Source organism: Myotis yumanensis, unplaced genomic scaffold (genome assembly GCF_028538775.1).
Source record: "Myotis yumanensis isolate MYYU_CA2020_CCGP unplaced genomic scaffold, mMyoYum1.0.hap1 SCAF_8, whole genome shotgun sequence".
Lineage (NCBI taxonomy): Eukaryota > Metazoa > Chordata > Mammalia > Chiroptera > Vespertilionidae > Myotis > Myotis yumanensis.
In genome coordinates this window covers 67,398,512-67,425,880 of record NW_027223759.1, presented here as the reverse complement: position 1 = coordinate 67,425,880, position 27,369 = coordinate 67,398,512, and the positions used below count along the sequence as shown (strand labels likewise).

General features: G+C 39.8%; 1 long non-coding RNA gene across 1 annotated transcript in view; it reads left to right on the top strand.

Moving 5' to 3' along the window:
• LOC139015704 (uncharacterized) overlaps positions 1–27,369 on the top strand; it is a 44,320-nt gene that overhangs the window by 571 nt on the left and 16,380 nt on the right. The window lies entirely within an intron of this gene.

Genomic DNA, 27,369 nt, shown 5'->3' with positions numbered 1-27,369 from the left:
CCCGCCGCCCCGTTTCCGGTCCCCCGGGTCCGCGGGCTGCGCGCGGTGCGGGAGCGGCCGCGGCGGGGAGGTGATGCTGGGGGCTGATTACCATGAGAAAGGCTGTGCCTGGAAAAGCCTCCTCCACGCGACTGTCAATCTCACTAAGCAGAGGGGGTGGTGCCGGGCAGGGGCCCCGGAGGAGCCACCGGCAAACTTGGAGGGAGTTGCAGGCGACGCAGGCCCGAGGAGGTGGCTTGCGCCCCAAGTTGGGAGGCTGCTGGCGAGCGGGGCGCGGATGCCAGCAGCCTCGCCAGGGAATTGAAACCCCCCTATCCTCTCCCCCCTCCCTCCCTCTCGCTCGCCTTTTCAGCCCTTCCTGCCCTTTCTCCTTATTTTCTTGAAATTCTTTCCCAATTGCATTTCCTACAGTCTCCTTTCTTTCTGTTTGATCTCTCCCTTTTGCAATCCCTTGTTTTGTTTCTTAACAACCTCTCTTCTCCCTCGCTCTCTTTTCTGCCTCTTCTGTGTGTCCAGATTTATCATTTCGTCTTGAAAACGCAATGTTAAATATGTAATTAATCTACCCGCAGGAGGTCAGGGACACCCTGACTAAAATAACTCCCTGGGTCATCGGAGAACAAGTTCACCAGGTGTCTGAAAAGTAAAAATAATAATAACAATAAATGTACAAGTCAGCTCAGGAATCGTAATTGCTTCTTATTCTGAAGGATCAGCTCGGCTCAAATCGACTTTTTACAAATATATAATCTTTCTAAAAATGAGTAATCCTTCGAATAGATAAATTCTTTAGAAGTAAGGCAATGTGAAAAAAATTTTCATTAATAGTGATATTTTAGCAGTGCTTAGCAGTCTTTAGAATTACAATAGGTAATTTAAGGAAACTTAAACCGTGCTTTTTCTTTTAATGTCTCTCTGAAAGTGTAAAAAATTTCCCAAAGCACCTCCCCACCTCCTCACAAGATCAGTCTATTCAGAGAGAAACATCATGCCACGCATTCTGTACATGCTAAGCAAACGCACAGCTTGAGTTGGGTTGTTTTCTTGGCCAGGTTGCCTCCTTACCTAACAAGTTAGTGAACATAGAGCTGCTTACGTCATGAATGTGGCTATAAATTTTTTTGTTTTTCTCTTTTATCTGTCATTCATTTTGGGCCCATTTGTTCTCTTCTTAAAATTCAGAGTTTGCACTTGTTTACAATTTGTTTACTTTGTTGAATTTTTCAAATTTGTTAGAAGTCAATTGGACATGCATATGAAGCCCTTTTTAGGCCAAGAAAATAAAGATGCATTAGAAAGATGCCTTTTATGCTTCATAATTATTAATTGACATTTTATGATGAATAATTAATCATTTGAATAATTTTGGTATCTCTGATCTGAACACATATTTGCATATCTAATGCTTGATTTTTAGCCGTGCTTTTGAAAAAAAGTTCATTCTCTTAGGTTGAAGAAACAAAGTAACATTTAAATGTAAGCTTTTTCAACTCCTTTAAAAGTTTATTGACTTGAACTATTCTTTCTATATATCCATAAAACTTAACAATTTATAATCCATGTATACATAACAATTGTATACAAACATGTGATAGAACTATAATTCTATCAACTATACAAGTCACTTTTCTCCCTAAATGCAGAGATGTGCATGAATTATGCACCGTATTTTCTTACTGGAATTTGGTCATTGAACTTTTTGGTTATGTCCTTTTATACATGTCAAAAGAGTAAAACATTGAAGCAACTGACAAATTTCATACCTGGTATTTAGATAATTTTTTCACTTTTAAATTTCATTTTTAAATGTTTTTCATGTGGGCTGAATTAAAGTTATTTAAAAATTATTAAGCAAGCACATCCCTGATATTTTTATACCCCGTGAAGCCCAAAGTATCTATTTTGAATACTAGTCCTGCAGATTACTACTGTTGTGATTACAGGCAACTCTTTCTAAGTTTGTTTCCTTACCTACAATGTGGGTACACTTATAGTGGCCATTCCTTAGGGTTTTATAGAGATTTAAATGAAGTACTACATGAAATTTCATTATAGTGTAGCTTTATTATTTATTATAATGAAAGGTTGAAAAAATAACATGAAGGTACAGATCAATTAAGGACAGTATAAATTATTTTGTACTACTAAAAACAACTATTTACCTTTCAGTATTATTCATAATTTTTCCATTGAGAAATGAGTGCTATGCCATTAAGTGAAGAAATAAAATGAAGGCATCATAGGATTTGTAGCTGGTTAAGGAGTCTTTAGACCTGTTCAAAGGATGTGTAGCCACAGACATGAAAATAAGTACAGTATTTTTTTTCTTCTGTTAGTTCAGCAGTTAATTTATTGTATCCAGTATGGTCATAGTTTGGTTATAAATATCAGACTTCTTTAATCCAAATGTATGAACTTGAAGGTTCTCACGTTCTTTAGTAACACATTGTCTTTGAGTGTAAGCATTAAATGTGCAAAAGCTCAGAAGCGGTCTTGAGTAAGACTTGTGAGAAAAAAAAAAGACAAACTTACAAATTTGGAGACCAGGAATTTGGCTGTCAAAGCACTTTTTGCTGTAAGACCATTCATAATGAACTGAGCATTCCCCTTTGGAATTGTAGCTATCCTGGGGTCTGTCCTAATTTTAAGTACCTATAGTGGGGGAGAAAACCACATTATTTGATGGAAAATGAAATTTTTGAGTCTGTTACACATCTACAAGGCCAGATTTTTTTTTTATGCTAAAGTTGAACAATCAATGCAAGTACTAAGGGGGGAAACTATTGAGATATTTAATCCTAATACAGATGAATTTTTTAAGACTCCTCAAAAACACTTCAAGGTCCCTTACTTGTTTCCTGTCTCAAAGGATCCATTTCATGCTCCTTGCAGGTCAAAACTTCCAAAAGGGCCATTTGGACAGCAGCCTATGGGCCTGGAGTGACCTGTACCTTTTTCTTTTTTTCCTTTTTAAAGGGAAATGGGACCAGGAATTGTTTGCATCTACAGATTGTCTAGTGACCTGGAAAAAACTGCATGCTACCTTGTGGTCTTCTGTAGTCTCTGTTCTGTTACAAAGTCCACATTATAAACTTTGTACTCTACTCAGTCCCAATTTACACTGAGGTTTGTTTTATTCAGAGTTGTTTCAGGTGCTCAAATATAGAAACTTTAACGAATATCTTCTCGATGATAATCACAATTAGGAAGTAATAATAGCTAAGGAAGACAAAACCCAAAACCCCTTGCTTCTGTAGGCCTGGTAGTTTTAGATGTGCCCTGGAGAGACTCAATCACTTTCCCTAGTACTCAAGTGTCTGGCTCTTCTGTGGCCTTTTAGCTGCCGGGGCCACCCTCATGGCCAGCACCGTGGCATGTGACATCCAACATCCTCTCACCTCTCACAGACATCCTCCTGAACCTCTGGCGCCCATCCACTCTGCACAGGGCATCGCCGTCCACACCCAGTTGTCCCAAATGATTTAGTTAGTACTTGTTGCTCCATGTGTGGCTTCGTTTGCCTCTTGGACTCATGTCTTTAGTTACACTACTGGCTCAGGTCAAATGCTCAGGTGGAACGCTTTCTCTGGCTTTGTTGCCTCTGGCTTCCCAGATAAAGTGTTTCCTCAGTTCAGTCTTCTCTCCCGGACCCTTGATGAGGGAAAAGCTCTCATAGGCAGGTCCCTGCTAATTCTCCCTGGCCCTGTGTTGGGCCCAAGCACAGGACAAGCTAGTGATGAAGGAGAGATTCTGATACAGGCATATCTGGGACTAGTTCTTACTTCTTATGTAATTTCTTTGATCGCTTGCTGACTGGGAACAGGACATCAGTGCATTTGAAACTAGCTTCTATATACAGGGTGTTCCCCCAAATGTATACACACTTTAACAGCTGATAGCTGTTAAATGAAAATGAAATGTATTTTAATAAACACTGCCTTTATAATTATTCAAACTGTGTGTATACATTTTGGGGGGACACTCTATATTCTTCTCGATGACAGCATATTATAGTGGCAAAGATAGAGCTTTTGGCATTAGATGAACTGGATTTGACTCCCAGTTTTATGAGTACTAATTGTGTATTGAGGTCAAAATATTAAAGCCCTGTGAACCTCATTTTAAAAAATGAGCAAAAAAGTATTTAGATGTAAGCTGGTTGTGGTGAAAAACTATGATAATATATGTAAAATGTCTTGTTACAAGAAAGGCATATCAATAAATAGGAATTCCTTCCCATGAATTAACCTAAGATATTTGAAGTTAAATGATGGAAAACCAGAGATGGATGTAACATATGTTTTTGGTGATCTTTATTACTTTAAATTATTTTCTCATTATTTATTTAATTATTTTATGATTTTTATTAGGGATTATTTAACTGGCTCTTGCATTATACAGAAATGAATGCTGATAACAAAGTCGGAAAAGTAATATGGAATTTCTCAATTTGTAGTAGAAAAGGTAGGGTGTTCATGATTAAGCATTATGATACTAACCTCTGAGAAGAATACATGTACTTTACAGTTTGACTATATATTTCACACTTCCATGTACAATTGTAAGAAAAAAGTATTTTTTTCTGCATAATTCTTTCTATGTGTTTTTGCCTAGGGGGAAGCACTCTTGTAGCCAGCTTAGCGTGGTCAAGAAGTGCCAAAGATCCTATTTGTTTAAATGTCTTCACACGGTTCAAAGCCCTTTACCTATTCTTACAAAAACTTTAGAGGCCTGAAGGAACTGGGGCTGGGGTGGAAGGGATGGAATAGCACTTAGAAAGTATGTCTGCCTAATCTTCTTCCTCCCTCCCAGCTGAGTGCTGAAGCATGGACTTAGGAAAGAAAGGTAAGAATATGTATGTAGTGGAGACGTTGCTTCACACTCCTGCCTGCAAATCCGGGAGTCGGGTTGTGTCAGCAGGCCCTGGCATGACCGACTGTGTGTGTGACTTTTCTACCCTCTGCCCTAGAAAGGAGGGTGTTAGGGGAGGCCTGGGTTGTGGACACAGGGAGCATATTGTTCCAATGGTTCTGCTACAGTGCAAACCAGGCTTCTCTCTCTCTGGAACTAACTTTGCTACACATGCAGAAAAATCCGTCCCTATTAGGTTTTTCCTTGGCCATTGTGGAACCATAAGTATGGCTCCGTGGCAAAGGGGTAATTTTTCTGGGTTGAGGGAAGCTGGCTCACCTATTGTTCTTGGCACATGGCTATCACCCTTCTAGACAAGACGGACAGATCAAAGCTGAAAGTCCACAGAAAACACTTGGCCTTTTAAAACAAGAAGCAAAGATTAAAACCCCATTCTTTCCAAGCTTAATGTATCCATCTACTGAGAATTTGGGATTTTAGTTTAGAGAAATCAGCATGATCCTGAGCTATATTATTACCTTCTATCATTGAGCATCTATAGGGTATACTGAAAAGTATTCTAGTTTGCGGTAGTTTTTCTGTAAGGATGAACTATATTGAAGTTTTTGCCTCTATTGTGGAGGATTTTTGTGTCATTGAAGGAAATATTCAGGGTTAGGTGGAAGATGCTTGTGAATATCACTTGGAATCACATTAGACTCTGAATTTGGGGCAAAGTAGTACTTTTTATGACATGAAGAAAAATACCATAATATGGCAGTTTTTAACCATTGCTTCACTTAGGATCTCTAAATAGTAATTTATTTGACAAAGAAAAGCCATTTGTCACTGATGTGTCTTTCTTAATCCTCTGGAATAGTGCCTATTATATAGTAAATATTTATTGTTGTTTGTGGAATCTGCCATTCATTAAGAAGCTTTAAAGGTATGTAAGCTGATCTGTTTCACACTTGTAATGGATTGAGATAAGACTGAGGGTAGATGAGTGTAGCAGGAGGGACACTTAGGCCCACACAACCTTCTTTTTATCAAATTATGTTGCCAATTCCACTATTTAACACAAATTATTTCACTCCTCTTCTTCTGTGTCAGCTCACACCCGGCCTAACCAAAAAATTAAAATAAAATAAAAAGAGCAAATGCAGAGTGCTGCGTATATATTTGTCTTTACCTTTCATGGGCTCCAATGAATCCTTTCATGGTTTATTTTTAAGTAAATATATTAAAATGTAATAAGAGGTTATCTCTGAAAAAATAGCTCATAAGGAGAAAATGGAGTGGACTAGGAGAGTACCATTTGCTTCTGAAGGCAAGGGTGAAGTAGTCACTTAGGATAAATGATGCGCTCACCTCCGGAACACCCAAAATACCCAAAGAAAGGACACAGAGAAGATGGGGAATTTTGTTTTGTTTCCCTTTCAACAGGCTAGATTTTCCTGCCAGCAGCTTCATTTTCATGTAGAGAAGTAGTAACTGGTTCCTCAAAGGCATATGAAAAGTGTGAGCCCTATTTACAATGCTTCCTCCAATACAACTTCCCTCCCTCTTCTTCCCTCGGCTTCAGGCTCTGGGAGGCCCTCACCCCTTCTTACCTTTCTTTTGCCACTCTCTCTTCAGAAGGAAAAAAAAATCTTTCAAAGATAGCCTTGTCCACAGCCTTCAACAAGCTGAGCTTTTAAATAGTTAGATATCACCCTAGGCTTTGAAATGTCCACGGGGCTGCAGAGAATTGCCTGGAGGAAACAGGATGTCTACCTGAAATATGTGATGAAGTTGGACAGTTCAATACTATTGCCGTGTGCCCAGTGCCTAGCGTGGAGTTTGGGGCATGAGAGGTGTTGAATAACAGTCTTGAATGAATGAAAGCATGCATGCGCGAATAATGCTGCCAGACTTAAGGCAACAGATGTCATTTGTTCCACATGGCAAAAAAAAAAAAAAAAAGTAAAGAGGCATTAATGTAGGTGCAAAAATCACCTGTGCTCGCAAACAGGATTCTGGTATTATTTTTGAATTCTGAGTATAATATTTTATTTCCAAAATGAAATGCCTAAATCACTTACAGAGCAATAGAGTTATAACAGTCCCTCAGTCACTCGCTTGCAAGGGAAATTTTCAATACAAATAAAGTCATACATATTTATACTAGGGTAATTCAAAATAACTTCCTCACATAAGCACAGCTACGTTGAAATAAAATCTTGCCAACACTTCTGAGTACATTGCTTTAAGGGAAAAAAATGCTCCCCGTAGCGTCCGAACTATTTAAAAATCTTGCCAGCTTCTTCAACATACATCAGTTATCTCTCTTCAAATCACTGACAAGAATTTTAAAAACTGCTTCATCAGAACAACTGTTACCCTTTCTCCTACTCCAGCTAGAACCTGATCTTCAAAAAAGGACCATATTTACAGCTTCTTTTGAAAATTTGAAACCATTTGGCTGATATGTTTTTGCTACATTTTCTCTTCCTGATTTAATTACTAGGGACATTTGCATGAAAACAGGAGGATAGGGACATAAGATTTTTGTCTTATGAGTTCATCTGTTTCTGATGCTTATTTCCCACCTGGGACCAGTATGTGTTTTATTGCAACTGGGAGGCCAGGAGCTAGATTGGAAATGATGAAGTTGCTGGGAGTGAAATAAAGTTCAGAAATAGAGACTCAGAAGGCTAAGGGATTGGTGGATGATATGATCATACATTTTCTTCCAGGTTATTAATTTACAAAGTGATACCATGGTAATTAGCCAGTTATTAATCATAGGAAGGAGCAAAGGGAAGGCTAGACATTCTAAGCATGGCCAGCTTCACCAGGACACTGCAACTTTACACCCCCCAGGAAACCCCCGGTCCATTCCCTGCAGATCACTGGGGGAAGGGGTCCCACAAAGGGGGAGATGGAGGCATGTGCAGTCAAGCTGGGGTGACCAAGGGAAGGTGTTGGTCAGTCTAACCTGGAACAGAGTTCATTAGCTCGAGGGGGTGGAGCCAATGCAAACCCGAGAAAATTTGGAAATACATACGCCCCCCAGACAAAGGAGCGCTCTCCCTTGGTCTGTGGCTCTGTTGCATTCAATGACCCTCTTCCCTCCATAGCCATGTGGCCCTAGAGGCTGCATGGCCCGCGGCCATGGGGGCCCCCCACGCAATGGCCTGATGGACTGCAGCTGAGAACACAAGCTCGGCTCCCCTGATGCTGAACTGGCATGTGCAACCGTGGAATAGAAACTCTGGTCAATGGCCTTAATCCTAGTCTGTTGAAAGCAACATGGGGCTTTTTCCTCAGCGGGATTGAGGGAAACGGGACCTCGGAAACTCGGGGTTTGATGCCATAGAAAGAAAGCTTTCTACGACACCTCATTCTCCCATGCGAGTCCCAGAGAATGCCTTTTCTTGTGACATTACAAGAACCCCACTTCCACTGGCAATAGGTGAGGAGGCGGAGAGCTCCCCACTGATACCAAGCAGTTCATCATGTCAGCGACACACGCTGTTGCTATGAAAAAGGTTAGAAAACTGCAGAAATATACAAACCTTTTAAGTCCGTGCTTCTTGAAGAAAAGCATGCCTAGGCCGTTACTACTCTGTCACAGGTGTAGGCAGTTATCAGAGATAATCATGGAGCTGAGTGTACGTCATGTGTGGACTCGAGAGATGACCACTGACGTTGGAAAGGAGGCAAAATGCTCCCCTCATTCTGATCCCTTTGCAGATGCTGGTGGTTTGTCACAAGGAGAACCAGGGAGGCTATTGGGATAACTTCTGAGCCTCTCCCCCTGTGGTTCAATAGGCATGTAGAAATGTACATATTCAAAGCTGAAGTTGTAATCTTCATCCAGCTCCTCACCTCCTCCCATATTCTCCAGCTTGCTGAAGGGCACCGTCGTCCATCCAGTCTTCCAACACCACACTCTGGGTTGACCTTTGACACCTCTCTCTTCTTTTAACCTCCATATTAAATCACTCAGAAAGTGCTAATGATCTTACCTCTACAAGTCCCCTAAAATGTGCTCCAATTCCTCAAATCCCCCACACTTACACCCTGGCTCTATTTCAGCTCCTTCCTGGAAGACCCGAGCCACCTCCTAACTGACTTCCTGTTTCCAGTCTTTCCTCCCTTGTATCTATTCTCCACACCTTCACCAGAATGAGTGCGTGATCTGAAACATAAATCTGACTGTGTCACTACCCAGCACAGCAGCCATCAGCAGTTCCCCATTAGTTACCTGCTCTGCTTCTCAAATTCAGGTAAATTTAAGAATGGATTTTTAAAAAATATATTTTTATTGATTTCAGAGAGAAAGGGAGAGGGAGAGAAATAGAAACATCAATGATGAGAGAGAATCATTGATCAGCTGCCTCCTGCACGCTCCCTACTGGGAATCCAGCCTGCAACCCGGGCTTGTGACCTGACTGGGAATTGAACCATGACCTCCTGGTTTATAGGTGATGCTCAACCACTGAGCCATATTGGCCAGGCAAGGATGGCTGTTTTGATATTGACACATGTTTTGAAATCATAGTGCTTCAACTTAAGCACTGTTCCTTCCCTATAGTTTTGGGTTAAACTGAAAACGAAGAAGGTGGGCCATGTTAATGCTGCCTGTCCCCAGGGTTTGAGAACCCCAGTGTGAGAGGCACAGCCCAAGGCGATAAACCATAGGTTCTTCAGTGGCCCACTTAGGGCCCATGTCTCCTCTTCATCCTCCTCTCCCACTGCTCTTCAAATGGCCCATTACATGTTTGTACTAGTATTATTCGTATTTCCCGTTGAAGAAGACATTCTGTTTTTATGTTAGGGCTTTTGCCTATGCTATTTACTCTACCAGGAATATTCTTTCCTGCTGCCTTTATTGGATGACTTCCTTGTTCATTCTTTAACTCAGCTCACATGTCACCTCCTTCTGGAAGTCTGAGATTCGCTCTTCTGTGTCCTCATAGCACTTAACACTCTACCTGGAGTCACTCCCGCATTGGTCTTCTCTAAGCTAGAATAAGGCCTCCACGAAGCCAGGGACTCTATCATTTATATCTTTATACTCTGTATGAGCTGAGTGCTGTGTCCCTAAGTCCCAATGTGATGGTATTTGGAGGTGGGACCTTTGGGAGGGAATTATGTTTGGATGAGGGTGGGGCGCCCAGGATGACATTAGTGTCCTTATCAAGAGTGGCACCGAGAGATCTTGCTCTCCTTATGTTCATGCCCCAAGGAAAGGCCACAGCCAGATGGTGGCTGTCTACAAGCCAGGAAGCCAGTTCTCATCAGGCACCAAATCTCCCAGTACCTTGATCTTAGAATTCCCAGCTTTCAGAACTGTGAGAAAGAAATGTCTGTTGTGTAAGGCACCCAGTATATGGCATTTTGCTATAGCAGCCCAAGCACTAAGATAAAAGCACTAATAAAGACCCGAATACGTTTCTGGCACATAGCGGACACTTATAAATCATTTTAGAACTGAATATGAATGCCATGGTACAAACTAATTTCCATCACTGACAACAAACTCCAAGGACCTGCACGGTCCACTGATGAACACATTCAGCCACAGGGAGGTTACAGCCTTCCCACACTTCATATTAATAGGGTACCCACAAGTAGGAAATATATCATTGAAATTTTTGAATAACTTGCATTTAGTTTAGATGTGCATTTGCAAAAGTATTAAAATAAAAATACCTTTCATTGCCTGGCTGGTGTGGCTCAGCAGTTGAGCATGGGCACACAAACCAGGAGGCCATTGTTCAATTTCAGGGCACATGCCCAGGTTGTGGGCGCAATCACCAGTAGGGGGCATGCAGGAGGTAGCTGATCAATGATTCTCTCTCATCATTGATGTTTCTATGTCTCTCTCCCTCTTCCTTCCTCTCTGAAATCAATAAACACACACACACACTCATTTGGGAAGTCCTAAGTGTAATTAAGATATGGAAACATATTTGTGGAGATGGTAAGGGACAAATACTGTAATTCTTATGCAACAGATGAGTAAATAGGGTGTTGAAAGGACTGGTGCAGATTCACATGGGACCTCTATGGAAGCAGAAATTGAACTCAATGCCTCGTGACTCAGTTTAGTCCTGATATAGCCCCTCATTCAGAGAAATCATATATGTATACATATGAGAAAGGACACCTTGGTTTTAGGAAAATAGCCGGAAGGAATTTTTTCTGTTCTTTTCCATAATTGTTTTGTCACTTGTCATTAAATACACAAAGACACAAAAGTATACTTGTCCAAGAGAGTAGTTTGGGAGCTGAATTGGAAAATTAATTTGTTTTATTTCAGATAGGAGAGTACAGCCACAGGGATTATACAAAGACTGAACACTTAAAATATTTTTTCTTTGCCATGAGGTCATAAAATTCTTAGTTTTAACTAAACATAGTAAAACTATGTAAATATGTTACCACCAATTTTCCAGAATTTTTTGAATAAATGTAAGTCCCAAGAAAATGTATATTTTGTATAGTTCTGTTGTTGAATGAAACGCTATTTCCAGTAAAATCTTTTACTTCCCTTCACTTAGAATTTTGTAAGGAAAATTTAGCAGATACTCTTTTGAAGGAAGAAAAATTTCACAAAAGTTAAAATGATAGATAAAACATATTATTTAATATATTTGTGCTTTAATTTACTGTGGAGAGGCCAGTGCTACAAAATAAATTTTGCATACACTATGAAGCAACACCTGAATGCAAAGATACTTATAATTTCCCTCCTACCTACCCCCAGAAATTGGTTAATCAGTTTTTCAAAGTATGCTTCTCTGCATGAATATGTTAAAGTTAAAATGTGCTGGCTAATGCATCAGTGTTACAGGCCAATTAATAAATTTAAATACGCGAGGGCATTTCATTTTCTAAACTAATGGATTGCTTGATAATGACACATATGTAGCACAGATTCATTCACTTAACACAGGCTTATTAATTCCCTACTGTGTGCTGGGCAACATGCTGGGAATAAGGATACAACAGCGATCAAGACAGATCTAATCCTTGCAGGCTGCCAGGGAAGACAGACTGTGTGTGATGAATGCTATTGGGAGGAGAAGAGGCAGGCCCATCTAGCCAAATGATAGCTACAAAATAAAGTGAAGGCGAGAGTAGATCTTCCTAATGCACAAAAGGTCAGGCCTTTGAAATCCATCAAACAGCACTGAAATTCGTTTAAATCACCTGTGATGGGTTATAACCCTTCCAGGCTGGGCTGAAGGCATGTTGGACCTCAGAGGAGGCTGGAAGGGAGAGGGGAGAAAGCTCAGTGTCAGATTCAGAGAGGGAGGCCAGTCATCCAATGACAATACAAGAGCGAAAGGGCTTTGGTGCACAATGCTCTCAAGAAGCTGACCGCAGGATCCGGGGTTCATTCTGGTGAACCTTCTTGCTGGCGATGAGGCAGTGTCTCTTACTTTCTGAGGGTTCTGCCTTGGCTGAAATAGGGACAGGCTCTAACCCCCAGACAGGGGACATTGGCGAGGGCCAGACAGATTATCAAGCAAACTGGGGTTCAGGCCAGGGCACTTGTTCCAGCAGAGAACCAAAGCGCACAGTGGGCACCATAGCAGATACAGTGAAGGCAGCAGAAGGGCCTAGGGGTCTGGGGGCCGTTCCTCTGGGGCTTTTCTGCTGCCGAGTCTTCCAGGTGACAGGCTCAGCGCAGCAGTATCTCTCTCTTACCTCCGTGCCTCTTCCCGCCACACTGCCCTCCTCTCCATAGTCCATTTGTTTATATTCCAGTGCTACTCTTATGCTCAAATACTAGATAAGGCTTCTGCTTGCCACAAGAACAATGAATAATTTTGAATGTGAATTTGGGAATGTGAATAATTTATTGGGAAATAATAGTTTCGGTAAATGTCAGTTTATGAAAATATAGGTAAGGCTTGGGTTTTTTGCTGCAAAAGATGTAATGCTTGAAATGAAAACAAATATAAACAAATAACTTTAATAGTTTGATGTATTTATTGACTCCAGTGGTTGCAATCATATTTTTTAAACCTAAAACAAAAAAATAACAAAACCATAAAGAAATCTTTAATTAGTGAATTATGCATTTTTTAGATTTCTTTTTATTATTTTGGAGAGGAAGGGAGAAGGAGAGAGAGATAGAAACATTAATGATGAGAGAGAATCATTGATCAGCTGCCTCCTTTATGCCCTACACTGGGGACTGAGCCTGCAATCCGGGTATGTGCCCTGACCGGGAATTGAACTATGACCTCCTGGTTCATAGGTTGAGGTTCAACCACTGAGCCATGCTGGCTGGGCTGAATTTTGTTCTCTTAAGTATCTTCACTCTTTACTTGAGATAGCTGAGTAGCACACATGCACATATTGCTACCATGTAATAGATTAGGTCTTTTCAAATGGACCCAATAAACTCATTACAAACATAAGCTCATCACTGCTTATGTTTTTGCTCCACTGTATTTTAAAAAAATCACATAGGAATTTATTTTTTGTTTAAATGTAAAATCATTTTTTAAAAATCCTTATCTGAGGATATACAGCGAATTGAACCCACAACCTTTTTGGTGTATGGGACAACAATCCAACCAACCTAGCCACCTGGCTGGGGCAATGTAAGTTCATTCTTAATCCTATGTTTCCAGGTGTATTTTTTTTTAAAGGCTGAGCTAGGCAGCACAGGTTTTTAACTCGACCACTTACCATACCACTTGGGCAAGTATTTTTGGCCAAGTCACTTAACTTCTTTGGGCCTTGTTTTCTACATCTGTAAATATAAGATAATAGCACTAACCTAATGTGCTCATGGTTTAGAGCAAATGAGACAGTGGGGATCCAAGTGCATGTTAACTCTCAAGTGCAAATGCAAGTGTTTGGTATTTGTACTCAGAGGCAGGTTATACCCACATCCTATAAACCAAAATGTGAATGCATTCGATCGCTCAACTAGTTCCCCCAGGCAAGGCGTGTGAAATGGCAGTGAGGAAAAGGGTCAGCGAAACTTTTGGCTTCTAACCAATCCTCTGCAAACTCTTTCCTAAGTGCATATTTTAGGAGATGAGGAAAGATAGAAGAAAGAAGGGAACTGCTCTTTTTCTCTGACTGTTAAAACATTTTATCTTCCCAAATAATTCAGCCATAGAAACTTGAGGCCTAACTGAGTTTTGGAGGTGGCCATTCAAAGCACTGTTTAGAATGTTGTATTTATGAAAGTGAGGTGCCATGGACATGTACTCATATCAGACAGAGGTGGACATGAGCAGAACAAGCTTGTTCCTGGAGCCCTTCCCTCCCCGTGGCCATGGGGCACAAAAACCTGATGTCTGCACATGACATGCTTCCTTGGACAAAAGTTGAAATGTGTGTGTGTGTGTGTGTGCATGCGTGTGAGTGTGTACTTAATACGTAAAGGAAGAATGAAAGTGAGACACCAAACTCTTTCATTGACTCAAATTTAGGGCCAAATTTTAATAACAACAGCTGTCCAGATGTGAGACAGTAATGAGAACATAAGGAATTCCTGGATAGAAAAGGGATGGTTGGCCCAATGGCCTGTCTCCTTCAAGTTTATTGCAACACACCTCTCTGTGTTGTCAGCATATCTTCCACCCCTTCTGCCTACATAAACATGTCCAGCTGTCTCTTAAACTCATTTTTACTTTATGTTTCACTCAATGGACTTATTTGGTAATTTGCAGTATTTTCCATATGCTGGTGGATCTTTGAATGAAGTCGTCTTACATTATCACTACTTTTTTTTTTTTTTTTTACATTATCACTACTTCTTAACTAATTACATGAAATGTTCAATAATCAAATGTTTACAGCAGACAGCACTGGAAATTTAGAACAAATCAACTGAGAAAACAAATAAACCTGTAATAAATTTAGAAAGGAAAAGACTATTCTTTTGCTAAGCTATGTTTTAATCTTTTTGATGTGAAGATGTAAGAGGGGAGTGATTAAGGTGGGTAAATATAAAAACTGCCTGGCTGGTGTGGCTCAGTGGTTGAGCATTGACTTATGAACCAGGAGGTCACGGTTCAATTCCTGGGCATGCAGGAGGCAGCCAATCAATGGTTCTTTCTCATCATTGATGTTTCTGTCTCTTTCTCCCTCTCCCTTCCTCTCTGAAATCAATAAAAATATATTAAAAACTTTCTTTTGCTGTATTAACAAAAGTCTTAGCAAGAAGAAAATGCTAAGCTCAATTATGTAATAAAAAGGCTCTGGTGTTTTATTTTGGTTGGATTAAAGCCATATTTCAGATAATATTTTTATTTCCCTAATTATGTCAATATTTCAAGCTAACATAAATTTGACTTGATTTATTAAAATAATTAAATTGGTTCTCTGAATGAGTACAGAAATTATTTTTTTTTTTACTTTTACATTTTATTTTATTTTATTATTATTTTTTTAAATAATTAAATCTTTATTGTTCAGATTATTACATTTGTTCCTCTTTTTCCCCCCATAACTCCCCTCCTCCCAGTTCCCACCCCACCCTCCGCCCTCACTCCCCACCCACTGTCCTCATCCATAGGTGCATGATTTTTGTCCAGTCTCTTCCCACATCTCCCACACCCCTTTCCCCCCCAAGCATAGTCAGTCCATTCCATTTCTATGTCCCTGATTCTATTACAATCACCAGTTCATTCTGTTCATCAGATTATTTATTCACTTGATTCTTAGATTCACTTGTTGATATATGTGTATTTGTTGTTCATAATTTGTATCTTTACCTTTTTCTTCTTCTTCCTCTTCTTAAAGGATACCTTTCAGCATTTTATATAATACTGGTTTGGTGGTGATGAACTCCTTTAGCTTTTCCTTATCTCTGAAGCTCTTTATCTGACCTTCAATTCTGAATGATAGCTTTGCTGGATAAAGTACTCTTGGTTGTAGGTTCTTGGTATTCATCACTTTGAATATTTCTTGCCACTCCCTTCTGGCCTGCAAAGTTTCTGTTGAGAAATCAGCTGACAGTAGTATGGGTATTCCCTTGTAGGTAACTGAGTTTCTTTCTCTTGCTGCTTTTAAGATTCTCTCTTTGTCTTTTGCTCTTGACATTTTAATGATGATGTGTCTTGGTGTAGTCCTCTTTGGATTCCTTTTGTTTGGGGTTCTCTGTGCTTCCTGGACTTGTAAATCTATTTCTTTCACCAAGTAGGGGAAGTTTTCTGCCATTATTTCTTCAAATAGGTTTTCAATATCTTGCTATCTCTCATCTTATGGCACCCCTATAATTCTGATGTTGGTACGCTTGTAGCTGTCCCAGAGGCTCCTTACACTATCTTCACACTTTTGGATTCTTTTTTCATTTTGCTTTTCCAGTTGGGTGTTTTTTGCTTCCTCGCATTTCAAATCTTTGATTTGATTCTTGCCCTCCTCTGGTCTGCTGTTGGGAGTCTGTATAATATTCTTTATTTCAGTCAGTGTATGCTTACTTTCTAGTTGGTCCTTTATCACACCATCGAGGGTCTCATTAGATTTCCTGTACATCTCATCAAGTTTATTGACAGACTCTAGAAGCCTCTTGAGAGACCTCAAAAGTGTGGTTTTGAATTCTATATCCAGTAGCCTGCTTTCCTCCGGTTTGGTCCTTTGTGGCCTGTTTCTTTGTCTTGGCATTTTTTTATGCTTCGCTGTGTCGATAGAGTGGCTTTCCGCGTTAAGTGTCCCAATTACCTGAGGTAGACACTCTTGGTGCACCCCCTTGTGGTCTCTGTGAGCAGTCTTGTTGTAGTCAAGCCTTGATTGTTGTAGGTAATTACTACTTGACCTCCAGGCCAACTGGCTGTGAGAATCAGCTGTGTTTGCAGTGGGAGAACTTCTGTCCTCTAGGGAGGTGCTAATCTAGCCTTTGCCTGAGGCTATCTGGCAAATGGCTCTGTGCAGGGCTTGGGCGGGGCGGGTCCCACAGGATCAACAGGGTGGAGGAGGGAGCAGTTATGGCTGCTCTCAGTCTGTCCCCAGGGGCTCTTCCTCTTTGTCCCAGCAACCGCTGCAAACCTCGGAGGGACCGAAGCCAGACAGTCCCGCTTCTCCCGTTTGAGTCTGGGTCCCTAGAGACTCGCCCAGATCTGGAGCTCAGAGTCTGAGGCTGCCTCTGGATTGAAACAGACAACCTCGCCCTCAGCCACCAGCCCGCACTGCGCGCACTCCGCACCTTAGTATTTTATTTCAGCACTGCGCCTCCTCTGATTCTTGGTTCCTCCTAGTTGTAGAACTTCCACTCAGCCAGCCTTCCTGTGGTTCTGGATGATGTCCGTTCCGTCTTTTAGTTGTATTTTTGAAGTGGTTGTTCAAGGCAGCAAACTCCAGCGTTAACCTATGCCGCCATCTTGGTTTCTCTCCCTCTAGAAATGATTTTACACTAAACACTTTCCCCACAAACTTTTCAAATGACTGAAGACCAAGAGACTTGGGGTGAATTTTTAGGTTTACTATGGGAACTTCTGTTTGGAAAATACACTTGGAAACATCCTTTAAGATTTGATTAAAGCCCAAGGAAGTGGAAATAACCAGTGTGCTGAGGAGAAGTAATAAATAATTAGTATATAATTTAGTTGAATATCTTACGTTTTGAATGTCATTTCGTTAAACTATATTTTTATTGATTTCAGAGAGGAAGGGAGAGGGAGAGAGAGATATAAACATCGATGATGAGAGAATCATGGATTGGCTGCCTCTTGCACACCCCCCACTGGGGATTGAGCCTGACTGGGAATGGAACCATGACCTCCTGTTTCACAGATCAATGCTCAACCACTGAGCAATGCTAGTCAGGCTTGAATGCCATTATTTAAAAATCATTTCAATATATGTGTATTCACTTGATGTATTTATGTAGAGATTATATATCAATTTTAGTTTTTATTGACAAACACGTAGGAGGAACAATATGTAGGATGAACAACTCACCCTGGTATTTCCTGGTTTTAGCCCTGAAAAGTCCCACTTACTGTGAAATCCCACAGCTCCTTGCAAACAGATACTTCACAAACACATATAAATATTAACATAATTTGCCCCTGAGACTTGCTTGGCTTTTTGGTCTGCCTACTCTTCAGACTCTGGGAACTCAAAAAGCAAAGTGTTACGTTAGCATTAAGGATTTTGCTCTCTTGTTCTAACAGCCTATGTTCGGGTGTCAGCACCTTGGTGACTATGGTGAAAGATGATCCATGTGATTTTTTCTTTTAAATTGTTTCCAAGCTTGGACAGATGATGGTTTACTTAAAAAAAAAAAAAGGGGGGGGGAGCTGGAAAATCAAACCTATTTTCTTTTAAACTTTTCTTCCCCAAGTCACTTGCTCTCCAGACATGCTGTAATATACATCCTGAATCTAGCACCCGAATGGTCTCCAAAATCCCAGAAGCCTAAGTTATAGCCTATTGTCCAGATTCTGGTGGGAAAAAATGATCTACATCTGAGTTATTTTAATCTTGTGTGCCTCATGATGAGAGGAATTCTGTAGTTTGCTAATTTTAAATTTGTGAAGTGTGACTTTTGAACAAAGTCAAGGAGAAGGTCTCAATAAAGAGTCCTCTCCTTAATGATTTTTAGCTTCAACAAAACCCTTCACAGGATTCCTCTTCCTCACAACTGCTCTGCTAGGGATTGTGTAAGCTAGCATTCTTCTTGGTAAGATGATCTCATGAAAGGTGACCAAAAGATTTTAAACCCAAAGGAACGTAACCAGTCACTCACTCAGAATTTCTACATTTTGCTCTGTGCGCATGTTTGTGCGTGCGTGTGTGTGTGTGTGTGTGTGTGTGTGTAAACACGTAGCATTTAGCTACAGAACATGTCACACACTTCTTTCCTGGTCACCATGCTGCATGACTGATCCATTTCATAGGATGTGTTTAGTATGGTTCATTGCCTACTAGTCTTATTATTTAACAATTTGCATTAAATTGAATTTTCTATTTACAGGTGTAAATGGAAATTTTGGCTTCTGTGAATTTATTATTTACTAGCTGGAATGTTTTTGGTTAAATTAGCTTTGCCAATATTAGATCGTGTATACCTGGAATAAATTTAGGATATTTAATTAGAATAGCATCATAATAAGAACTTTTTTTTTTATGGCTAAGCATTACTACTGAGGCCAAATCAGTATCATTCGTCAAGGAGACATTTGCCATCATTCTCTAGAGATTTAAAAAAAACTATATGTGCATTTCTTAATGGATCAGAGGAAGTTAAATTAGTGGTAATATGTATAAATTACGCTTAAGTTCAAAAAGCTTGACACCTTTATCATCTGCTATAACATTTTGTTGATAACTGGAAATTTCTCACTTTAACTCTCCTGGCTTCCCACAGGCTCAAGAAGCTAGTGCTTATAGCCTGTTTGTAAGCTCTGACTGTATGCTTTACCCATCTTGCGTGATCAGTCCTCAAGAAGTATCTTGTGAGATGGGCATTATATTTATTTCCATTTTACAGGAAAGGAAAGCTTCACAAAGACTGCAAACTTGCCTGCACACATCCCCAGTGAGAGGTAGAGTAAATCACTCCCGCGGACCACGGCTGTGTTCTGGGCCAACTCTCCCAAACGCCATAGCATTGCTCTCCTGCCACTGCCCCCATGTCCCAGCTACCGCTCAACATCTCAATGTTTCAGAAGACGGCAATGCTGTTCACTGCCTTGGGCTTGGATGTATTGTTCCAGCCTTACCTCCTTTGCCTGACACTCTTAGTTTTATTTTTGTTTCATTTTTGTTCTTTTTGCATCTCCATCCCTGGAGTGGTCACCAACAGTCATACTGGGTCTAGCAGAAATTTAACCAAACTCCTAAAACACTGAGTGTGTTTTTAATATTTTTATTTTTAGCTTCTCTCTCTTTTAAAAACATCTTTATTGAGATATAAATCATATACCATGTAATTGACCTATTTAAAGCTTACAATTCAATGGTTTGTGTTATATTTACAGATATGTACAACCATCACCAGAGTCTACTTTAGAATGTTTTCATTATCACAAAGAGAAACCCTGTACCTTTTAGCTATCACCCCTCTCCTCCCATCCTTCCCTCTCTTTCAGCCCTCATCCACTAATCTACTTTTTATCTCTGTAAAGACTTTTCAAGAAAATTTTATTCTTTACTCTTCTTTACAGTTCCCAAGCACTGGATTATGCCTCCCTTAAGTTATTTGTCACCACATCCTCTGATCTCTTTCTCTCTTTCTCTGCCTCCTTAGCTCCCCCTTGAAACCAGGATGCCTTTATATCCCAGGGAACAGTGCCCCAAGCTCAGTATAGGTTGTAAATGAATGAATCAAGGAATAAGGGGAGTTGTGGGAACAAGGAGGGTTGAAAACACACATTTCTTTATGAGCATCTCCATCATGCCAGGCACTGTGTAGTGTTATCATATATAATCTCACATAATTTTCCTAAAAATAATAAGAATAAGGTGTTATGGTCTTTATTTTACAGAAGAAACTGAAATCAAAGACAATCTCTTGTCACCCAACCACTAAGCACAGAGCTTGGCTTCAAACCCAACTGTCTCTATACCCAAAACTTGTGTTAATTTCAAAACAACATTACTACTCTTATTACTACTATCATGACTTTCTCCATGTTTTGGATGGTCCCTATGTGCCCCAAACACCATGACAGCTACTTTGGGGATACGATCTAATTTAATCATTTTAAGAAGCTAGTAAGTTAGACATTATTTTCAATTCAGACAATGACATAGTCACTGAGAAGTTAAGTAATTTACCCAAGAACAAATAGCTAGTAAGAGATGAGCTCAAGACCAGGTCTGTTGAGTTGCAAAGTATGTATGTTCTTCTATCAATGTAGGGAAAATGCACTAGAGATCTGAAGGATTGCCTCGTTACCTAACAATGTGGATAACCAGGCAACAAGATTGCCCAACAAATTTTTCCAAGTACTTTTTTGTTTTTATTGCTTCCAGTCATAATTTTGGTGGTGTAGATATTCAGCTAAATCTAGGTATTTTGAAAAAAGCACTCTGTAGCCCTACAAGAATGTTTTGTTCACTGGATTATTGTGTTTTAAAGCATCTTACCTAAATATCTAAAGTATACTACACCTGATTGAAGCATTTGTTAGGTGGTAATAAACTGGCTCCTCCTATTTTTAAGTATTTGATCATTCATTCATTCATTCATTCAATATTTAGGCCACATAGTCATTTTTTCTTTTACCATATAAATTCTACCTTAGAGCTGTATGAATACTGCTAAGAATCTATAGTAAAGATAAACAAGAAACATTATAACTAGATGGAAGATTTAAAAAATATACTCTAATTTTATAGTGATTTATATATTCTGATTTCAGAGTTTCTCCCCAGGATTTATAGGCTATTAAATATTGGGAAACCTTGGCATAACCATATTTTGGGAACCAGTATAAGTGGAAAAGGAGAGGCATCAGATGACTTTAAACTTCAAATAGAGGCCTATGCTACCATCTGGCATATGTCTTCCTCGTTAGTGACATCTTGAAAAAAAAATAATACCTCCCTCACATGCATCCATACAGGTTGGCTGCCTGTAACTGTGCCAGGCTTCAAAATGTGTCACCTTTTTAAATCCTGCAAATTGTTCTGAACATTGTCTCTGTTAATGTTTTGGAAGGGCTTTACTGTCAGGTCAGCTTCCTAAGGGCTAGAAATATGTCAAACCTGGCAGCCTTACTTTTAGTTAAGAGCCAAAATACAAATAAGTCGATTACAAAGCAATCAATCAATAGGGCCTTGCAGGATGTTATGGTTGGCATTGACCTTGGAGTTCGGCCCCATCGTTTAACAGATGAGTAAGCTCATCTGTAAACTCTGCAGGAGATGCGTTTTTCTTCACTGGCCAGGTAACCTTGGTTTGCTGCTATGCCTCGGTTTCCTTGTGTGATAGAGAGGGACATTCCCTTTATTAGATAATCCCCCAGGCATTTTCCCACTGTGAGTTTCTATGGTGCCATGACAAATTCCCTGTATTGGGCTTGATGCATTTCTAGTCCTGAAAAAGCTTCTGACATCACACATAAGACTGTTCTAATCTCTTATCAGATCTCCTTATATATTTTCTAGAAGTTAGGCACACTATCAATGTATAGTTATTGGCAAATTCATAACTTTTATTCACTATTGAAAGAATAAACAAGTGAAGATCTTTTTCCCGTTCAGAGCATTTCTTCACTTTTTCCCCTCCCTGGTTTGTTGTTGTAGGGTTGCTTGGGGATATTAGGTTACTGATCTTTGTTTTCCTTTCTACAAGAAGCTTTCACTAAAGTATTTTTTGGGGGGGTCATATAAGAAACAATGACTCTCACATGCAAGTAATTAAAGGGATGTAAGGCAAGAAAAAAGTGGCACAAATTTGAATTGCCTAATTTTCTTCTTTCTGAAAGCTTGTGGAACCTAATCTCAACGTTGTATCCAAAAGTGTACAGGCTTTCTGAGAATATGCACTCTCTTACATTACACTGAAGTCTTGGGCGAGTTTAGGACTCCTGCAAGGCCTGGGCAGGCAAGCTTGGCAAGCTTGGCAAACAATCTAATCTGATATGATGCACGCTTTTCTACTCGACCGTAAACATCTATTTCATTCAGATATCACCTGCTATTCTTATGGCAAGTCTTTGGAACAGAGATCCTACATGTGTCAAAAGTATGTAATATATTTGTGATTGAAATAAATAGAGACTAGGGTGACTTAGCAAACTTGTTTTCACATGTGCTGGCCAGCACTTGCAGAATTTTAAAGTAGGTTATGTTAGCCTTTCCACTTTCAGTGCCTTTATGGATGTGGTGTTTATATATCCTAGATTTTCCAGGGCAATCCTGGATTGTAAATATTCTGTCCTGTTGTTCCCATAAGTACGATCAGACTTGTCAAGCTATGTGTCCCGAGGTTGGGTTTGGAAAATATGGACTCCGTATGTCCATCAGAGCCTGTTTGTTCTGGCCCGATGCCTCATGCTATGGCTCCGCCGTGCCCTACCCCTAGCCCACTTCCCGTTCTCATCAAAACCTTGTTTCTGCTTCAGTCCACTTGCTCTCTCTGCCTAGTGTCTAGGGGGCAATGTGAACAGTAAACTAATCTGTGCTAATGGGCAAGCAGGAGAAAATCAGGGTCAGGAGAATCCGCACAGCCATAGTGTTCTGTGTCCTCCCGGGCAGCCTAAGTGGCACTCTGCAAATAGTGCCTTGGCTTCCTTTATCTCCAAGACAGGGTTCTTCTACAGTTGGTTGGTGGGGGCAGATTTCTCGGAGGAGGCAGGAGCCCCCACATTTCACTGCAAAGATGGCTTCTTACTCTGTCCATATCTTGGGGCCAGTTTTGCATACGTGTCCCAGATACGAGTAGGTTCCCGTAACAGTAGGAGAGGAATAAAAGGCCAGTGTGCCAACTTTACTTCTCTGCCCACAGTGATTTCTTCTGGTATGTGTACACTGCGCAAATGCTCTTTTTACAAAGTTGGAAAGCAAAACTGTTTCTATGACAATATTTGCTGAGACGGCAAGACAAATCTAGGCCTCTCCATTCCCAACTCTGACTTAAAAAAAAAAAAATCATTCTTTAACGAGGAGGCTAAGTTTAACATTTGTAGAATGATATTTAGGATTATTTGAAATATTTTGTAGATTTTAAGCTCATTGCCTGCCATTTTCCTTTCAGCCTAACCTTGTTATTTTTATTTATTTTCTGATTTTATTATGCAAACATGTAAAGATTTCCACTAACTGTCCAAACAGCTTGCTTTTAAAATCTCTGCTTAAACACTTCTATTTGTATCATATTTTTTTTTGGCCTTGGTTTAGCACTTAACTGTGATATATTTTAATTGAAGCTCCTCTGATTCTTTAAAAAATAACTCCTCATTCTTCTGTAATTCAGTGTTCCTGCTGGCAGTTTGTGTTATCTTAAAAAGCAACATTAGTACCTTGACTTTTCAGTCCTGAGAGCATTGATGCTTTCAATATCACCTACTATTTTTTTATCAGACCTGGTTGAGTCTCAAGAACAATCCCTTGAGATTGTTGACTATTTAGGAAACCAGAAGAGAAAGCAAGCACCTGGTGTCTTTAGAAACAGGATACAATTTAGTATCGTTCTTTTTCTAATCAATATCTGAGGAATTAAACTGCCTTATTATCAAATCCATGCTTTCCTTACAGCCTATGACCAGTTTGTTTTTCTTGATCTTTCATGTCTGTATTCAGCTAATTTAATGCTCATTGTAGAGTCACCCAGTCGCACCTGTTAACTGTAATCTTCTAATAATTGAATGTAACTCAGGGCTTAGTATACATCAGACATATTAACTTCTAAAATTTTAATGACAAATCTGAGAGATTGGTATTATTATCCCCATTTTACAGATGAGAACTTAGGTTTTGAGTGGATTAATCATATTTTTTTTTGTCTCACAACCAGTGAGAAGGAGGTTTAAATTCAAACCAAAGTCTGTCTGACATAAAAACCCCCATTTCTAACCACTGTGTATAGTACTTCCTGTTCACGATGGGTAAAGGTGTCTGTATGTAAATCCACATAATCATTGACAATGGACTTCCTTCTTTTCTACTTCAATGTGCATGTATAAAATCATTTAATATTAACTTGTTGGTTTTCTGTTTTTTACTTGAAAAAATGCCAAAAAAAAGCCCATCATATAAAATAAGAAGTGAAAGACTTCCCTGTCCCTCCAAGGTCTTGCCCTCCTTGGTGTGTGTACTTTCCAAGTCCTCCCAGGCACAGCAAGATGTTACTCTACAGACATTTCCTTTTCTATTTTTAAAGTCTTATCTTGGGGTTTATTACCAAAATCACTGCATCTTATCACTTCCTGCTTGCATAGGAAGCATATAAAAATTCATTTCTCTGCAAAATCCTGTAAAACAGTTTCATGGATTGTTTTTTTCCTCCCATTTTTTGTAAGAATTTTGAGAGTCTGAGTCTAAAATCTTTTAATACGTCAGACAAATAGTTTTTTTTTTTTAGAACCCCGACTCTTCTCTTTTCTAGGAGGAGTGATATAGTCAAATGCCTAATATTTCTCACTAATTTTTCTCTGAGTGGATGGTCAGAGATTCTTATAGATCCTTTCCTCTTTTAGATCAGAAATTTCTTTTAAAAACTGACACTTAACACAGGTTTGTTCAGGCTTCCGCCCTCTACTAAAAATGGGGGTCTTCTCCTAATGAACAAGTTGGGGAGGCGAGGGTGAAAGGCTGAAGGAAAGACAGTCATCGTCCCCGAAGTTCCAGGAGCACTTGGGCTCCTGTGAATGGACCAGAGCTGGTCTTCGATGAAACTGTGAGGGCAGAGCTTGCCTTCACCCTTTCTTTGACTAGGACTTTCTCCTGTCTTCCTTTGGGCTCCGACTGATGGCTGTAAATCTATTATATTTCCAGGTATGCGCCTGTGTCTTTGTTAAATGTTGGTTTCTCTCTGCTGGACTGTCAACTGTGAAAGCCCAGGACTTTGTCTTAGCATCACAGTGCCTAGTCAGCGCTGCGTAAATGGGTGTAACGCGAAGGCAAACGCGTATGGGAGTGACGGAATGATGATTGAGTGCTGTAAACGACACAGGGATTTGTAATAAGGCATTACGTTACTGTGAAAAACAGAGGTTAGTGGACAGAGCACCGGTTTAGAGTCATTTCACTCCCGAACCCTCCACTTACTAGCAGTGTGATCTCGGTTGAGCTCTGAGGTTTTGGGGCTCAGCTGTCCCACCTGTGACATGGGCATAATATCACACACAGCCTGTGTTGCTGGCAAGATTTCATGATTAAATGACGTGACATGCCTACCCTAATCTTCAGACGACACAGACTTTGTTGATTTCAACATTTAGAAATATTTACTTGTGGTAAAATACAAATAATATGAAATTTACCACCTTAAACATTTTGAAGGATAGAGTTCAGTGTTAAGTACATTTACATTGTTGTGCAACCAATCTATAGGAACTCTTTTTTCTTGTGAAACTGAAATTCTATACTCATTAAACTACAACTTCCCATTCTCCCCTACCTCTGGCTCTGGGAACCACCATTCTTTTTTCTGTCTCTGTGAATTTGACTAGACAAGGCACCTCACATAAGTGGAATCTGACAGCATTTGTATTTTTGTGACTGGCCTGTTTCACTTAAAACCTAATGTCCTCAAGGTTCATTCACATTGTAGCATGTGTCAGAATTTCTTCCCTTTTCAAGGCTGAATAATATTCCATTGTAAGTATACACCACATTTTGTTTATCGTTCTTTCATTCATTTACAGGTGGGTTGCTTCCACATCATTTGCCTTTTATGAACACTACAGCTATTATCATGGCCGTACAAATATCTCTTCCAGAGCCTGCTTTCAATTCTTTTGGGTAAATACCCAGAAGTGGCATTGGTGGATCACACGGTAGTTCTATTTTTAATATTTTGAGGAACTGACACACTGTTTTCGATAGTGACTGCACCATTTACATTCCCACCAGCAGCGAACAGTTCCGATTTCTCCACATCCTTCTCACCACTTGTTATTTTCTCTCTTTTTGGTAGTACCTATCCCAGTGAGTGTGCAGTAATACTTCACTGTGGTTTTGATTTGCATGTTTCTAATATTAGGTATCTTGAGTATGTTTTTATGTGCCTTTGGCCATTTGTATATCTCCTTTGAGAAATGTCTATGCAAGTCTTTTGCTTACTACATCTACTTTAGATTAACAGCAATTGTAATATGACTACTATTGCTACGAATGATCATTCATTAATTTGATAATTATTTATGGAGCCTCATCTGTGGCAGAGCCCACTGTAGGCATCAGTGATACAAAAGAAGGCAAAACAGACATAATTTCTCTGCTCAAGGAGCTTACATTTGAGAAGACATACAAAATAAAGGCGTAAAATGTAGACTATCTCAAGTAATGATAAGCATGTGGGAAAAAACTGAAGTGGGGAAGGGGACAGGAAGTGGGAAGGGATTGACATTTTAGATAGGGTGGCTAGGAGAAGCCTCATTGAGAAGGTGCCTACAGTCCTGAAGAGAGTGAGGGAGCGAGTGGTAGCCATCTCTGAGAGAAGAACTTTCCAGACAGAGGACATAACCAGCACAAAGGCCAAAGGCTGGTATATTTGAGGTCTAGTGTCAATACCCAATGAAAGAAAGGATACTAGGGGAGTAGGACTCAGGTGTATGTGTGAGCAGGTGCTTGCGTGCACACCAGCACACATGTGCCTGGTCAGGTAAAGCCTTGTAGATAAAGTTGTCAGATAAAATATAGATGCCCCATTAATTTTTAATCAGATAAACAATGAATAATTTTTTAAAAAATATAAGGATGTCCCTGATATTGTATGAAACTGACTTGTACTAAAAATTATTCCTTTAACTGAGCTTTTACATTTTTATTAGCTAAATATGACAACGGTCCTTGTAAGCCATTGCAATGACTCAGGGTTAGATGGGGCGTGACACCATCTGATTTAGTTTTAACAAGGTCACTTGCTGTTGTGTTGAG